This window comes from Lynx canadensis, chromosome B4 (genome assembly GCF_007474595.2).
Source record: "Lynx canadensis isolate LIC74 chromosome B4, mLynCan4.pri.v2, whole genome shotgun sequence".
Lineage (NCBI taxonomy): Eukaryota > Metazoa > Chordata > Mammalia > Carnivora > Felidae > Lynx > Lynx canadensis.
This window is the reverse complement of record NC_044309.1, coordinates 60158254-60175444: the sequence shown is the minus strand read 5'-3', so window position 1 is coordinate 60175444 and position 17191 is coordinate 60158254. Positions and strand designations below refer to the sequence as shown.

Sequence of the window (17191 nt, the reverse complement as noted above, 5' to 3'; positions counted from 1 at the left end):
ATTCCCAATAATAAATAATAAGCAGGCAAAGTTCATGAAGTATTAACAGGAAATACAGTCAACAGTCGTATAAACATGTTTGATCTCATTAATATCAAATAAAAAAGAAAAGAAAAACAAAAGTCTTTTCTCCTAGAAAATTGCCAAGTATTATTAAAATGAGAAATCATTCTGCTAATGGCAGCAAAACTTAGTACAAACTTTACTGGCAACCAATAGCAATATCAACCAAGATACTCATATGCATGCACATCCTTTGGTTCTACTTCTGGTCATCTATGACAAAGATAAAAAGGATCTGGAGGCACTAGGGTGGCTAAGTCAGTTAAACATCCGACTTCGGCTCAGGTCTTAATCTCACAGTTCATGAGTTCCAGCCCCGCATCAGGCTCGGCACTGAGCGCTTGCTTTGGATCCTCTGTCTCCCTCCTATCTCTCTCTTGCACTCTCGCTGCTCTCTCAAAAATAAACATTAAAAAAAGATAAAAAATGATCTATACAGAAAATGCTGACTGCATAAAGACGCTCATCAAATACTGAAAACAGCCTCCTCAATGGGATTAAATCAATCAAGAAACATCCCTACATGGGATACTTTACAGTCTTTAGAGATAGTATTTACAGGGGTGCCTGGGTGGCTCAGTTGGTCAAGCGTCCGACTTCGGCTCAGGTCATGATCTCATGGTCCGTGAATTCAAACCCCGCATCGGGCTCTGTGCTGACACCTCAGAGCCTGGAACCTGCTTCAGATTGTGTCTCCCTCTCTCTCTCTGCCCCTCCCCTGCTCCCACTCTATCTCTCTCTCAAAAATAAACATAAAAAAATGTTTTAAAAAAAGAAATAATATTTACACTTATTTTTGTAGGGTGGAGAAGGGCAAATAAAACAATGTTAAATAAAATACAGGGGGGACACAAATCACATACTCAATATTTCAAATATGGGGAAAAGTACAAATAAAAAAATGTAAAGAAACACAGCAACTATAGTTGTACCTTTGTGTGGTAGGATTACTGAAGACTTTTTTTTTTTTTTAACTGTGTCTTTATGGTTGTTCTATGCTACTAAAATCGTCCATAAGGTGCATTATTACTTTTGAAGTCACAAAAGATTTAAATAACCATCTCCCCTGCAAATCCACAACAAACAATTGATGGAAATCCAACAACCTTCCAAACCACTCCCACCAATACCCAAACACTGTGCAGTGGGCAGGTAAAACAGTAAACAGGGGGGAAGGGTGGCCTTGTTTTAAATCTAGGACTAGAAAAACATGAGGCTTGTTGATGTGAAAACAAGAACTTTTCACATCCCACTTGCCAAAACATATTTTGGAAATTCATTAACCAGAATATTTTCCATCAGAGAGAGGACTTAAACCCACACACCAAAATTATCATAGAACAAACTAGTTAAGCAAGCAGGAAGTTTACCAGGAACACCCTAAAAATTAACAATTGTTTTCACAGCTCCGATACATGCAGCCAGCTCATGTTAGCACACAGCGTAACACAAACATTCTCCAGTTGAGTCTTCTAAACAGGAGAGCATGAAATCCTTAGAACAAGGGTTTTCCTTGGCAAGGATCACAGATGCCGCTGACACAGAGCCTTTTGGGATTCACCCTCCTCAAGGCTTGATTTTACAATCTTTGAGATGGCATGCATGGTCTGGCTTCATCCTCACAAACCCACAAGGCAGGGTTTCTCACCTTCAGCACCAGCTGTCAGTTTGAGCCGGTAATTTCTGGTTACGTCCCTTGCATTGAAGGGTGTTCAGTGGCATCCCTGGACACTAGTCACTGGACATCAGTCCTCCCTCCATCCCCAGCTGTAACATGAGAAATGTTTCCTGACTCCTACGGGGTGAAATCACCCCAGCTGAAAACCAGCGGTACCAATGATAAGCTATTATTGCCCCCATTTTACAAATGAGGAAACAGACACAGCTAGGCCCATCTAACTTCAAAGCCCAAGATCCAAAACTCTATACTTGTATTTGTGCACAGGTCGGAGGCATACCTTCTAGTATAACTGCTACCCACCCATCTCTCCTACTTGATATCCTTTGCATCACCCCCATGGAGCCTTGTCTATGCCTTGGTGCATACTGGCTGAGTAAACCATTTCTCTTGTCACGGAAACATGTATTGACAGTAACAGACACAGCCTGGCAACAAAGGCCCAGTCACAGCCTTCGACAAGTATACAACCTATCTGAAGAAATAAGACATAAGGCAAGGATAAGCTCTTTAGAGCGTCGGTTTTGGAGAAAACCGTTTCCTCATCTGTCAAAGGGAGACCATACTAGTGCTGCCCTCCTAATTCGCTGAGACAGTGCGAATAAAGCTCCTTCCCCAAAGCACAATTTCAAAAACCAACTAGATACTGGCAATAAATAGGCACAGGCACTGGACGAATTAGAGCGTTTCAAAATCATCGGGCCGGAATGGACCCTCAAAAACAACCTGAATGTACTACCCACGTGGTGCTCGAGCATTTAAAAATCCAAAATTTTAATTACCTGCTTCCAGCAGAGTTTGAGGGCTGAGTTTCCACGCAGGCTCTCGGCAACAAGAGCTTCCTGAACTGCCTCAGCTGGGCCTAGAGGAAAGACAAGGAAAGGTTCAAGCAAAGAGCGGAGCAACAAGCGAAGCAGAAAAGGTGGGGCTGGGTTTAAAGCTCTCCAGAGGGGCAGGCCGGGTCTCAGCACAGCAGGACAGGGGAAGACAAGCTTGGAGAAAGAGGTCAAGACCAGACGAGGTCACAAGGTGACCAGTGGGGACGCTGACCAGGTGACACCGAAGAAACATTTCTCCTAAAAAAAGCAAGGGCTGCTACAAAGCATACATTCAACTTCCATTATGCAGGTGGAGAACTTAATTTCTCACACTAAAAGATCAGCTTTCCCTGAGAACAACAGACAGATGCTTGTTTTAAATCTGCATTAAGGGAAAGTGATGATTTTGCCAGAATAATGAGTCAATCTGCCCTAAAAGTAAATCCAAACGTCTTCCTTCCCAAATCCACAGGTCCTCCTGTTCTCTAAGGGCATCAGCCCAACATAAGGAAACAAGAGCCCAGAGCAGCCAGATTGCCTGCTTTTAAAATCTGCATTTCAATTAGGTGAAATCTCCCAAACTTGAAGTACTGGCTTCAATTTCTTTAAATACTGTGTAGGTCAAACTAAACCTGTCTCCGTTCAGTCTCAACTGAAGGACCACCAGTCTTGCCATTAAAAACTCTTGCCAAGCCCACGGGAGGTCAAGTAAAGCTTTGGGGCTGGCAGGGTGGCCTCAAACCAAAGGTTTATTTTGAAGATCTGTCTGGCAAGGAGATGTACAATACAGGTTTTGTTGTACATCTACAAACGAGCTGCAGGGTTTGTAGAGGCCACTTTTAGGCAAACAGGCTTGAGCAATGGAATGTAGGAAGGGCCCCCAGCGACCACCTGGATGAATACAGACAGGCCCATCAGACAAGCTGCTTTTGTTCTGCCTCAGGTGAATTCTTTCACTGCCCACACCACCAGCTTCCACACAATCCCTCATCCAACAGGGAGAGATATCCCATTTAGACACCCAGGGTCTACTTCAGAGCTGATAGGGATGTAAACCAAGGCAATGGCAGAAGCAATGGAGAGTGATTCAAAAATATATGAAAGGCAAAAATACCAGTGATGATGGCAAGGCGAGGGTCCCTAGGATACCAGACACAAACCTGACCCATTGCAACCTTGATAATGAAGGTGAGTGAATCTTTAAGACCAGAGGCATACAGGCTTAAGAGTGTGCTCTTTGACTTCTGAGAACAGAGCCGTCCTCATGAACTTGTGACCTGTGTAGTTACACAGGACCCTATGCTCAGAAAGAGTCCACACTTGGTTTAATGCTCTGCTGTCGTCATCTTGAGATTCTTTTTTTTTCTTTAACACTTATTCATTTTTGAGAGATGGAGAGAGACCAAGTGCAAGTGGGGGTGGGGCAGAGAAAGAGGGAGACACAGAATCTGAAGCAGGCTCCAGGCTCTGAGCTGTCAGCACAGAGCCCAATGTAGGGCTCAAACTCACCAACTATGAGATCATGACCTGAACCTAAGTCAGAAGCTTAACTGTCTAAGCCACCCAGGCGCCCGTTGAGATTCTTAGTTTAACTCTGAACTTGTGTTTTATAAGGGAGGTCTGAAGGGGCAATGTGTGAGCAGAGGAGATCCCATGTAATATGTGTGGCTGCCATTTTTACACCGTGTTTGCAATACCTCAAGAGCACAGAATTTCTGTAGATTCATGATGCATGGGATATTAGCAAGACTAGGTCAAGGTAGCTGTGTTACCAGTGTAACCAAATGAGCAGGCAGGTGAATGCTCACAGCTCCCAGAAGCTGTGCTTTCCATTCAAAGAAACCACAACTTGCTCTGCACACAGAAACAAAGCAATGTCTTTCTAAGAAATACAAACAACCAAAGAATCCTATCATATCCTCTTACTCTTATTACTTCCCACTGTTAGCCAACCATGTACACCGAAAATAATAGCACAGAAGGAAAAGGAGAGATAGGGCAACCCATGGTTCTTCTTCCTTTCAGTCCTTCCTTCAAGCCAGTCCCTTCCTTCTGTAAGACAAAGCCTGATAGAATGCATGTATCAAGCAGTGAAATAAAAAAGTAGTCAGATAAGGGGCGCCTGGGTTAAGCATCCATCTCTTGGTTTCCTCTCAGGTCATGATCACATAGTTTATTAGATAGAGATCCAGTTCAAGCCTCACGGCCAGCTCTGTGCTGAGAGCACAGAGGTTGTTTGTGATTCTCTCTCTCTCAAAATAAATAAATAAACTTAAAAGAAAAAAAGCAGCAGTGAGTTAGTTTTGAACAGTGTTTCCAGGGGCGCCTGGGTGGCTCAGTCGGTTGGGCGACCGACTTCGGCTCAGGTCACGATCTCGCGGTCCGTGAGTTCAAGCCCCGCGTCGGGCTCTGGGCTGACAGCTCGGAGCCTGGAGCCTGTTTCGGATTCTGTGTCTCCCTCTCTCTGACCCTCCCCCGTTCATGCTCTGTCTCTCTCTGTCCCAAAAAATAAATAAACGTTAAAAAAAAAATTAAAAAAAAAAATGAACAGTGTTTCCACGTTCTGGTAAGAACAATACACATATGCATGTACAAATTACAAAATATGAAGTGTGTGATTTCAGTAATTCTGCAGATGTGTCAAATGCTCTTAAATTCTTTTTGTTAATGTTTATTTGTTTCTGAGAGACAGAAAAACAAAGCACAAGCAGGGGAGGGGCAGAGATAGAGACACAGAATTCAAAGCAGACTCCAGGCTCTGAGCTGTCAGCACAGAGCCCAACGCAGGGCTCCAACTCACAAGCCATGAAATCTGAGCCGAAGTCAGATGCTTAACGAACTGAGCTACCCAGGCGCCCTTCAAATACTCTTATATTTACACTTAACGCTGGCTGTACCATATAAGAAATAAAAATCATGCTAATAATTTAAATTTTTAATTTTCCTTCACTTAGAATGCTATTAAATAGCAAGCATGAGAACAAGTCAAGAAAGTATAGAAGAAAAGGAAAAGCTTTTCATGTTAGTACCTTTAACATGGATTTTTTCCCCCTGCTTTTTGAACGAGGGGCCACACATTTTCATTTTACACAGGGCTCCAAAAATTATGTGGCCAGCCCCACTGAGAACCATTGAACTCAGGAACACCATACCTATCTAAAATGCTACACACACCTGGGTAAGTTCCTCCTGGTATCCTTCAATTTTAGTATATGTGCTGCCGAAGTGAGCACTCCTGATATCCTTCAGAGCAAACCCAGAAATATCCAAGGCTGGACTGATGGGCGTGCTCCATTAGTTCCATGCTCCTAATTACCGAATCCCTTTAGTCCTTTCCCCCCACCCCCTCAGGTCATTACGACAACAAATCTCCTGAGATACTAGAACTCAGCATTGTTTCCGACTAAAGATCACTCTAAAATCCATCCGTTAAACCAAAGACTACAGAAGACCGTAACCACAAGCAGCATCCAACGCAGACACCTTCTACAGGGTATTTTGCCATGCTTTGGCGGGTCAGTTCTGACCAAACTCAGGCTGTTTCTCACCACTCGGAGCACTTGGGTTTCCCCAGGGAAGTGGTTCTGTGAACGATGAAGTCTGGTGGTCTAAAAATTCCTCCTTCAAATACAGTCAAGTTTTCCTCTGTCTCATTTCATTCTCCTCTTCTTTTTGTAGCCACCACTTTCCACTTCAATAAATTACTTTCCTGCCTGGAGACACATCCCGACAAATGTGTCAGCTTGTATTGTTTAGATGAGAGACTTCGGTCATTCTTTCAAATTTTTCCTCTGCACCAATAATCCCCAAGAGCCAGCCTCTCAGGAGCCTAAGTCGCCTGTCTATGAATTTCCTTTCACTGATTCCTATTACACTGAAAAAATGCAGACTGCCTGCGGTGAACTTACTCAACTCTTACCGCTTCCAATCACATTTTTTTCTGTTTCCCCCATCCTTTCTTCCATCCTATCTGAAGAAAGTTCTTATGGAGTTCAAGGCTAACCAGGCATTCGCCCCCCTGATTTTTAATCCATCTGTGGCCCCCTCCCCTAGACTTTGTACTCATTCCCCCCCCTTGCTTTCGCTGCTTTCACACTACCCCCTGTACCTGTGCCTGCCTCAAACCAAGCTGTCGCAGCATGCTTCTCCTCGTCCGATTCCTTGAAAGGCTGGGCTAATGGGCCACCTGCAGCTCATCTCCTCCCTTGTAATAGCCAGGTTTTTGCACTCTGGATTCCATCTCTGCTGGGCTAATGAAAATATAGTAAAACCTTGGTTCACAGCATAAATCGTTCTGGAAACATGCTTGTAATCCAAAGCACTAGTATGTAAGAGTGAATTTCAAGAACCATTGGCTCAGCTGTGATCATGTGACACTTGGCATCACATACGACTCACAGGGCAAGACACTGCTCGCTTACCAAATCAACATGTATTAGAGGTGTGCCTGGGTGGCCCAGTCGGTTGAGCATCTGACTTCGCTTCAGGTCATGGTCTCACAGTTCATGAGTTCAAGCCCCATATCAGGCTCTGTGCTGACAGCTCAGATCCTGGAGCCTGCTTCAGATTCTGTGTCTCCCTCTCTCTCTGCCCCTCCCCTGCTTGTGCTCGGTCTCTCTCTCTCTCAAAAATAAGTAAACGTTAAAAAAATGTAAAAACAAATTATTAGAAATGTTTGCTCATCTTGCAGAACACTTGCAGAACAAGTTACCCGCAATCTAAGGTTTTACTGTACACTCGCCAAGTTCACAAATGACCTGGTAGCTGGACCAGTGGCAGTTGACCCGTCCTTGTAACGGGTCTGTTGTGCCAGATGGCAAGGACAGTTCCCTTGTGTAGGGTGTGCTTCTTCCCTTTGCTGTCACCATCTTTCCCTTCTCTGGTGGTTTGTGCTCTATCTCCTTTATAAATTTTCTTTAGCCTCATCATGCCTCAATGCCAAGAGTTCCTGGACGGTTTGTACTTTGCTTCTCTTTTTATTCTGCATCTTCTTTAAAATAGGTGAAGGGGGTAGGGGATAAGAGGTACAAACTTCCAGTTACAAAATAAATAAGTCACAGAGATTAGAAGTGTAGCAGAGGGAACATGGTCAATAACGTTGCAATAACACTGTATGGTGACAGGTGGTACCTACATCTAGTGTGGTGAGAGCACTGCAGAATGTACAGAATTGTCGAATCATTATGTCATGCACCTGAAAATGATAGAACGCTGTATGTCATCTTTCATTAAAAAATTTAAATAAAAAATAAAATAAAATTGGGAACATTTGACATATTGTACACAGCCTAACAAATAGCAATAACCAAATTTTTAATTTTGCCTTTTATTTCTTTCTGAAGTATTTTATGGTTTGTTGTGCTTCAGCAAATTATTGGCATCACTCTAGGATTTCCAAAAATAAATCAAATGCAAGATGAACTGTACTCATTATTTATCCATAACAGAGGACATCTTTTCTTGACATTAAAAACTTCTGTGACCTAGAAATAATTTATCAACACTAGACTCAAATAAATTTCAGTATACCATATCCTGTCAAGGTTCCTTGTCCCATATTTTCTAGTCATTTAAAAATATTGGACTATAAACAATAATAAATTAAATATACATAAAGTGTAAAAAAGAAGAGTTCCCTGAAGGCTCTGTACTTGCTTCCCTTTTTATTCTACATCATCTTCTGTAGTGAGTTCATCTACCTTTAATTGTTGTGTAACAGCTCCATGGAAATGATTCATCAATCTAGGATTCTGCCTAAACTCCAAACCTAAATTTCAAATTCTTAACACCTTTGTGTAGATACATCAACTAACAGTTCTTAATGGCTTCTGACAATGCCAAGTCCAGAAATAAGCCAGAGGCAATAACATGAAGTGGTTGAATATTCTGACCCTAGAGACTGTACCTACCTGCATTTAACACGGAGTCCAACACAAACAATCTAGGGAAATTCATCTAGCCTCTCTGTGCCTCAGGCTCCTCATCTGTAATGTAGGAATAACAGTGTCTTTTCTTAGGGCTGATGTAGGGATTAAATCTAAGTTAAAATATTTAAGGTACTTAGAACAGTGCTTGCGCTGTGTAAGTAGGAGCTATTATTACTCTTGCTGCTGTCGTTCCAAAAACCTAATGAGACAGGTACTGTTACTTTACCCATTTATATAATGAGAAGACAGAGATAGGTTATTGTGGGTCATGATGGAATCTCAAATTGCAGGTGTCCAATTCTTAATTCATCCTATTTCCCATTAAAATTCAACTTTCACTTGTATGCCTTTCTTGACTGAAGGTGTTCTGCCTTTCTCCCCACCCCTCACCACTTATATTCTAGTCACATTCAACATACTATTTCCAAAGTCACCTTTATAACATAATTCTCATAATTCTCCCCACCTGTAAAAGAATCTCATTTTAAAGCATAACCTTGTCACTCTCTTAAAAACCCTCTAAGAGCTGACTCCATTATATCTTACCTCTCTTAATATTGATCTCTGGATCTTACCTTTCTCTAAAATTCAGCTCACTACATTCTACCTTTGCTCCAAACCCCAGTGGGCTCATCTCCCCCTTCTACCGCCTCAAAATCTCCTACTCCTCCTTCAGGGACCATTCAAATCCCACCTCCTCTAGCAGGACCCCACCAAACCCAACCTTTCATTTGAGTGACTCATGCAACTCATAGATAGCACACTCTTCCCATACCTACCTCCAAAAGGCCTAATGAATCAATTTTTTAAACTTTAATACTTCCTATATCTCAAGAGTAATGTGTGTTGTAAAATAAACAGTATGCTTTAAAAAAAAATTAAAACCCCTTTCATCTTCCCTGCCATGCTAATCGACATCCCATAAATTACCTCCTAATTTAACAATTTTTCATGCATTGACAAATATAAACTATACATGTGTGCTTGGTTGTTTTTCTTAATATACAATAGACATCTAGTCAACATATTTTTTTTCAACCATTTTAACAGCTAAGTACTATTCTAAATCGGTTTTGTATTATGGTTATGTGAAAGGAGGGCCTTCTCCTTTCTGCCCCCATCTCCTATACGTGAATATTCCCAAGGATAAAGGCCATGTTTTGTCCTTACATCTTCAAGAGGACCTCACACCAAGGCCAAGAATTGCTTACACACACGTAATATCCTATTTCATCCTCACAACCACCCAGTTATTCCCATTTCACAGAAGACAAAAATCACACAACCAATAAGGACATGGGCTTTTAATCTACATCTGTCTGACTCTGGAGCCAAACACCTTTCTTTGATGACCTAGGCTATAACTAATAAATTTCTCATAAGGACATCCTCTGCCTTTTCACCCCATGTTGGAACACAGAAAAGCTCCAAATATTCTGGTGTAGGCAGGTGGCACTGAGGATAAGAGATGGGCGCTGGAACGAACGGTGAGCACGAAGAGTTCAGTGGCTGCAGGTGTAAAGCTAACGGCCCATTCAGTACTTCAATCTGTGTTTACTGAGAACCTACTCGAAGTTGAATTTCTTGCCTCTTCAGGCTCCCCATTACACTCTCCCTCAGCAGCGGCTGCCACCATTTGTTAAAAATGTATATGCCAAATGTGCCACTATTAATTCTATTAATAATTTCTCATTATTTCTCAATTATTTCTAAAAATTCTGTGAGACAAATATCAGTACCACCATACTAAAGATGGAAGAACTGAGACTCAGAGAAGTTACTTGCCAATATTAGAATGTAATAAATAGTAGGTCACCTGGGTGGCTCAGTCAGTAAGCGTCTGACTTCAGCTCAGGTCACGATCTCACAGTTTGTGAGTTCGAGCCTCGCATCGGGCTCAATGCTGACAGCTGGAATGCTGACAGGTTCCAGTGCATGGAACCTGCTTCAGATTCTCTGTCTCCCTCTCTCTCTGCCCCTCGCCCGTTCACACTCTTTCTGTCTCTCTCTCTCAAAAATAAACAAACATTAAGAAAAAATTTTTAAAAGATTGTAATAAATAGCAAAGCCAGGATTGAAGCTGAGGGTCAATTTGCTCCAGTCTGACCCCTCTCTGGTCATACAGAATGCTGCCTTTCAATTCGTAGAGAAAAGATGAACTATGACTTTTTAAAATTTAGACTCGGGATTACATTTGGCCACAAGTAAGAGACCCAATTTCTGTGGTCTAACCAAATAGAGATTTTATTCTTCTCACAAAAAGTCAAGAAATGGGCAGACACGGTCTGGTACAGCAGTTCCAAAATGCCATCAGCTTCTCAGCCTACTTAACCCTTAAGCTACTAGTCTGTGGTCACAAGATGGTTTCTCCACTTCGAAAATAGCCTTTGTGTTCCAGGGAGAAAAACGTACAAAGAGCAAAAGGCAAACTCACAGAGGCCATCCCCTTGTAAGAGCTTTGAATGTGGTGGGGAGCCCTACCCACCTACTTCTGTCTCATTGGCCACGACTACTAGCACTTAGACACCCTGCAAGGGAAAAATTAAGTTTTTGTTTTTTGGGTTTTTTTCTTTTATGGTGGTAAATTAAACAAAATGAGTTTAGCTGTAGGGAAGAGGTGGGTAGGAAGGATTCTGGTTGGCATCTAGCTGTGTCTGCCCCAGAGGGTGATGTAGATAGAGCACAAGTCACACTAGAGAATCAGGTATTCTGGAGAGAAAAAAGCAATGAAAGAACCTTAACTCCGTGCTGAGAAGCTGCCTGAGAAGCTGACTTTGTGCAAAGTCACAAACTGCTGGGAGCGGGGGCTGGAAGAACGCGAAAGCATCCAAAGCAGCTGATCCAGAGGAAAAACACGGAGACCCAGGTGACTTCACACAAATCATCCTGACCAACTCACAGGTTCAACCAGAGTCTCTCCTGAGTCCTCGCCGCTTCCCTTCCTCCCACTCACTCACTTCCTGGAGTCAATACAGATGGGAACCTACAGGCTCAGACTCTTCTATCATTCATAAGAAGAAATAGAGCGTGTGCAAATTCCGATTCAAACAAAATAAAACTCTCTACGATGTGTTGTTACAAGCAGCAGCATCTTTAGAGAAAGATAATGGTTGCAGAAACATCATTTATGCAACTGTGGCCACAACAACAAGTTATATTAAGAAAGCGGGCCATAGACTTTTCGCCTCAGTTTCACTTTCTCGTAAAGGAAGCAAACTCAATAAACTTTCCTCACAAAAACCTGATAAAACCCTGTAGTAGCAAGATGACATTTGTGCAAAACGCTATAGTGAGAAAGGTGATAAAGGGCCAGCAAAAAAGGGACTAGATCCTGTGAGCTAGATCCTACGTACAGAGAGACAAAATAATGTAAGCATATTTAGTGATACAGTAGTTTTACATTCATAGCACGAAAGAATTAATGCACTTCCCAATGGGCCTACCTACTTCTTCCCAAGAACCACCTTGCTTGCCTAAAGAACTGAGCCACATATGAATGGGCTTGGCAATGAAAACAGCATCTTTACTCTCTCTTACCAGGTAAAATTAAGTTTGCCCTTGTTAACAAACACACACAAGGGATCAGCACACCTGCTCTCTCAAACTTGCGTCTGTTTTTTTATGTCAAATGCTTGATTTCCCTAAATTAAAGGAGAGGTGAAAACAACTAGACTTACTCTGGAGTTCAGAGGGTGTCCATAAAACCCACAGCCAGCCCCGGACATGACAGGATTTGATCTTCCTCCTCCAGGATTCATATTTGAGACCTAAGCCTTTGCCAGAATGAGTGATACTGAATGCAATTCGAGTCTGTACAATTTCTTCAGTCATGGACATTTTTAGGTACACCACTGTACAGAAACCACCAAATGATCTTTCTATTCTGAACGCATTACATTTGCCAAAAAAAACTAGGATTTGCATGTGGGCCAGTCAAAATGTGAGTCACAGCAAGTTCTAGGGAGACACATAACCAAAGTCCAGTCACAAACTGTGACAACACACCCATCGGGACCACTCGGAGTCCAAACCCACATCTCAGAACTAGAAGCTCTTCAACGGGTCCAGACAGGTACACATTTCACTCAGATCCTCCTCTCCCCTACAAAAGTGCCTAACAAGTGTGCAAACTTAAAACTTCCAGACGGGCCCGTTTTTTAATCTAAAATCCAGTTGTTTGGTGTTTTAGATCCTTCAAAATGGAAAAAAGTACTGAAGCAAAAGTAATCCTCACCACTTGGCCTTTTGAAACATTATCAACTTACACCAAACTGACATCAATGACTATATTTAAAATAAACAGTGCAAAATAGAAGAGTCTTTGTTTTTTTGTAGGGTGGGTAGGTTCAATTAAGTTGTTTTAGGCCATTACCTCCAATTACTAAAGCATCAGTCTTTGTGGTTGTAATATACATGGCTGAAGCTGTAGGCTTTTTGACTAGGAAGAAGGTTCTGACGTGCACTGTGACGAGTTTAGTTTAAGAAACAAATGCAACCACACAAGCCCAGAGCAGTTTTTGGATAGTGTCCATTTTTGGACATTTTGATGACTGATTTAACAGTGAAATTATCAACCTTTCGTTGAAGGGAACTGCTGGCCAGAAGACAGACACTTTGTTCCATTTATCCCCAAACAACACCCAGTGTCACTGATCTTAACAGCTTTGCCTCTCATACTTACACCCATCTGTTCAACCATGGTTAAAAAATAATAATAAATCCTAGCTCCCTGAAATATTCCACAATTGGCTGCTCAACTGTGACTATTTTTCTTCTTAATTTCAGAACTAATAGGGCTTTCTAGGGAAATCTCTGGGAATAAAAAGGGCATCATTATGCAATATCTCTTGCCTACGGCTCCACCTTGAAGCAGTATTTAAAAAAGAATCGAGATACACGCCCTAATGTGAATGAATAGTCATTAATTTGCTCATTCACTCAATGTTTTGAAAAGGTAATTCAAATCAGGTCAGAAACATGTAATAATATCTTTGAAAAGACAGAATCAGATGAATGAGGTCTCTTTCAGGTTAACAGTTTGAACAATGTGCTATTTGGGAATTAGGAACATTTTTAAATGGGAGATGAAAAACTGAAAAAGTTAATTTTAATGTAACAAATTACCAAAGGAATCTAAATTGACTATAAAAATACAAATATTTCCTATTTTTGGAAATTATGTTTTAAAAAGGAGTCAGCTAGGGGGGCCTGGGTGGCTCAGTCGAGCGTCTAGCTTCAGCTCAGGTCATGATCTCACGGTTCATGAGTTCGAGCCCCGCTTCGAGCTGTGTTCTCACAGCTCAGAGCCTGGAGCCTGCTTCGGATGGTGTCTCCCTCTCTCTCTGCTCCTCCCCTGCTCACACTGTCTCTCAAAAATAAATAAAACATTGAAAAAAAAATTTTTTTTTTTAAAAAAAGGAATCAGCTAGTAACAGTGAAAAAGTGACCTTGTTCTGATTTATCTTATGCTGGGACAGTGAGTGACAAAAAGACTACATACATAAGCAGTTAAACTCTCCCTCACTGAACTTGTTTCCAAAAAAACTTGTTTCAATGATGCCCTTGAAATTAGGCACTATTGATCTGGAACTACATTGCACCCTGCATTTCAAGTTAACATTTGTCCACAAAGGCCAGATTATCCTTTTTTTTTTTTTAAGCAGCTATCAGAATTATGATAGATGCTGGTTGAAGAGAATTTAACCAAAACCTGATCCTACCCTTCTCAGTAACTCAAATATCTTTCAAATTTTGTCCTTTGAAAGTACTGTATTTTACTATACTACATATGCCTTATAAACACAGAGAAAGAGAAACAAGTATTGGTTAAAACTAAGTACACAAAATTAGTGTTATTACTCAAACTGTGAATGAAATTTAAAGTGCTGGCATATTCAAGTCCCGAAGCTAGGACCTGCTTCTTGGAAAGAAAACATAAATCTGAATTTGGCACATCAGGACAACATCGTAAAGATACTCCTTACTGGACTGGTTATTACAAACTGCAATTTGAACACTATCAACCAAGGCTCCAGTGAGCTCACATCAGTCCACAGGAATTCTGCATTACCTCCTCCTTCCTGCTGAAAAAGTACAGTGGAAAATACAGTATGTTTTATGTACTTCCTATAGAACATATATTGAAAAGACTTACCACCACTATCTCAGAGCCACTAAGCAATTGCTATTTCTTAGCCCCAAAACACAAACCAAAATTACAATGTTCTGACCTTTTCAGTAAAACACGCCTTCCCTTTGCAAAAAGCCTGCTCCTGATCCACCCTGTACTAATTTTTTCAAGAACTAAGAATAACACAGATCTAGGTGTTTTAGAAACAAAAGCAAAACAAACCACTTCTTTCTAGCTCTGACACCTGACTGTCATCTGGCTAGAAAGATGGAGAACCCCATCTATGAAGTCCTGTGTTCCCTATTTCTCTACTTGGATTTACTAAATTAATTCAGCTTCTTTCTTTCCTCGCCTCCTGGAAATGCCCTTTCATTCAAGGCACCTGGGATGCAGTTTTTGACTCACAATGAAGTTCACACCTGACCTGGCAACAGAAGGATCCTCACTGCTGAGGAACAGTGGTGAATGAAAAGGGAAACTGGACTCAGAGGTCTCAGCCCATATGGTTGTTGTGTTTTTTTTCCCCCTCCAAAAGAAAGAGACTTAAGCACTGATAAGTGAGGTTCTCAAACAGTTTATGGAATTCTCTTCCCAGAAAGCCAATCACAGCCAATTAGCTACCTGGGCACAGACAAGATCTCCAAGCAGGAAAAAGGGTTTCAAACAGGAAATAAACAAAAATTAGAATTCTCTATTGCCACTTCTCAAAATACCTTTTCCTCCCAACGGCCAATTGCTTTTCCTAAATACCAAACTTGGACACTAAATTGAGTTCTTCCTCTACTCCTCTCTGCACTTCTTACTGAAAGGATTTGTTTTGGTCCCACATGCTGAAAAATCCACGCTCCTATAATTAAGCGTTTGTCACGCCTTCCACACTATTTCCCTGTTCAAACTCCCTTCTGTAAAAATGATCCTTGAAAACGCAACTACCAGCCCTCATCCTTTTCTCAAGCAGCCACAGAAAACAGATCTCAAGATCCTCAGCAGCCTTCCTAACCCCTCCAGATCAGAAAGTTGGCAGTGAAAGGGATTCTCGGTTAATATGTCAGAGTGAAAGGAGATGGGAGTTTTAGAAGTGTGCCCCCAAGAGACGAGTTTTCCCACAGCTCATAATTAATACACCCCAAGTGAATTTCTCACATCCTGTCCTGACTGGACTCAATAAAGGGATTTTTTATGTTGATACATAAGAATATTAAGAATAACAATGATATTCTTTCATTTAGGTCAACATGTAACAGGCCACAAGGAAACTAAAAAATACACAAAACTTTCGTTCTCTCTCAAAAAGCACAATTTTGGGGTCGAAATGTCATAAACTTTTTGTCACATATTTAAATACAACCCCCCCCCCCACCATACACACACACTTCTCTAACTGGGGTTCTCAAGTATTACTGGGAGACTAGGGTGTGGGGGGTCTAAGGACACAGACAATACCTTACATGTCCATCCTGTAGGTATTTTTCACATTTAAGCTAGTTGGGAGCCCTAGGAGTTAAGCCCCCCACCCCACCCCACCCCCAGAAAAGTTCCCGTTCCCCCTGGGAAACAGGAGTGAGTTGGAAAGGAAATCGACCCGGGGAAGAGGAGGAGCGGCTGCAACACTCAGCTGCAACCGCACAACGGTGCCACTTCCCTCCGGTCTGTGAGAGGAGCCAAACGCCCTTACCTGGGGAGTGGAGAGCCGCCGGCGCCAGTTCCAAAAGTTCTGGTTCACCTTCCGTCCGAGTTCAAAGCTCCAGCACGGTGGCCCCGCCGCAGGCTCCCAGCCCGAACCCTTTCCCGTCCCGCTCCCGCCTTCCCCACCCTCTCGGCCCTACACCATGTCAGGAATCCGGGCAGGCACAGAGCTAGGAGCTGACATCACTCCCAGTTCCAGGTACCTCCCCCTCCCACCTCCCACTCGCCTTCTCTCCTCCCTCCCTGCGGGAATTAGCCAAAGAGAGTTCGCAAGGGGGTGGGGTCGGCCGCGCCCGGGCGCCCGCTCATTGGGCCCGGAGACCGTCACTCAGAGGAGTCAACTAATTTTATACATTCCTCGCTGAGCTAGACCACGGCTGGGAGTGGGTGGTGGTGGGAAAAAAAAAAAAAAAATGCTGCCTTTGCTGCTATCTCTAAGAAAAGGGGGTAAATGGTATGGGCTAGAACCTTGCGGATTGTGTTTTAAACTTCTCCTGGGGTATTTACTACGTCCCAGATCGGAAACGAAACTAACCCACCCCAGCCCCCTTTTTAAGGAAAAACAATTGCCTCTGTGTCACGGGCAAGTACGAGTCCCGCAGCGCGTGGAGCAGAAAATGGCTAGCTTTAAGTCATGCAAATAAAGGAAAACGGCAGCTCACTGTTCATCCCTTTCATCTTGGGACTGCTGGGTGTTCCCTTAGATGGGGAATTTAGAACTTCAAAAGCTCCGGAAAGGTTTGGACGAGAAAACCGCGCGACCCAGCTCTGAATTGTTATCCGGTGGCGTTATCAGCCATGTGCTGCTGCTTTTGCTTTTAGCGGTGAAAATCACACCACACGAGCTTCGGACACACACAAAAAAATGAATCTTTGAAGTAAGAAAAAT

General features: G+C 42.4%; 1 long non-coding RNA gene across 1 annotated transcript in view; it reads right to left on the bottom strand.

Annotated features, from left to right (window-relative positions):
- Positions 1-16510, bottom strand: part of LOC115518519 — a 56632-nt gene extending 40122 nt beyond the window's left edge. Inside the window, exons 1-2 of the long non-coding RNA XR_003970291.1 lie at positions 16292-16510; positions 2524-2603 (exon numbers count right to left, since the gene is read on the bottom strand). This is a non-coding gene — a long non-coding RNA (uncharacterized LOC115518519). The remainder of the gene's footprint in view (positions 1-2523; positions 2604-16291) is intronic.
- Between the last annotated feature and the right edge of the window lie 681 nt (positions 16511-17191).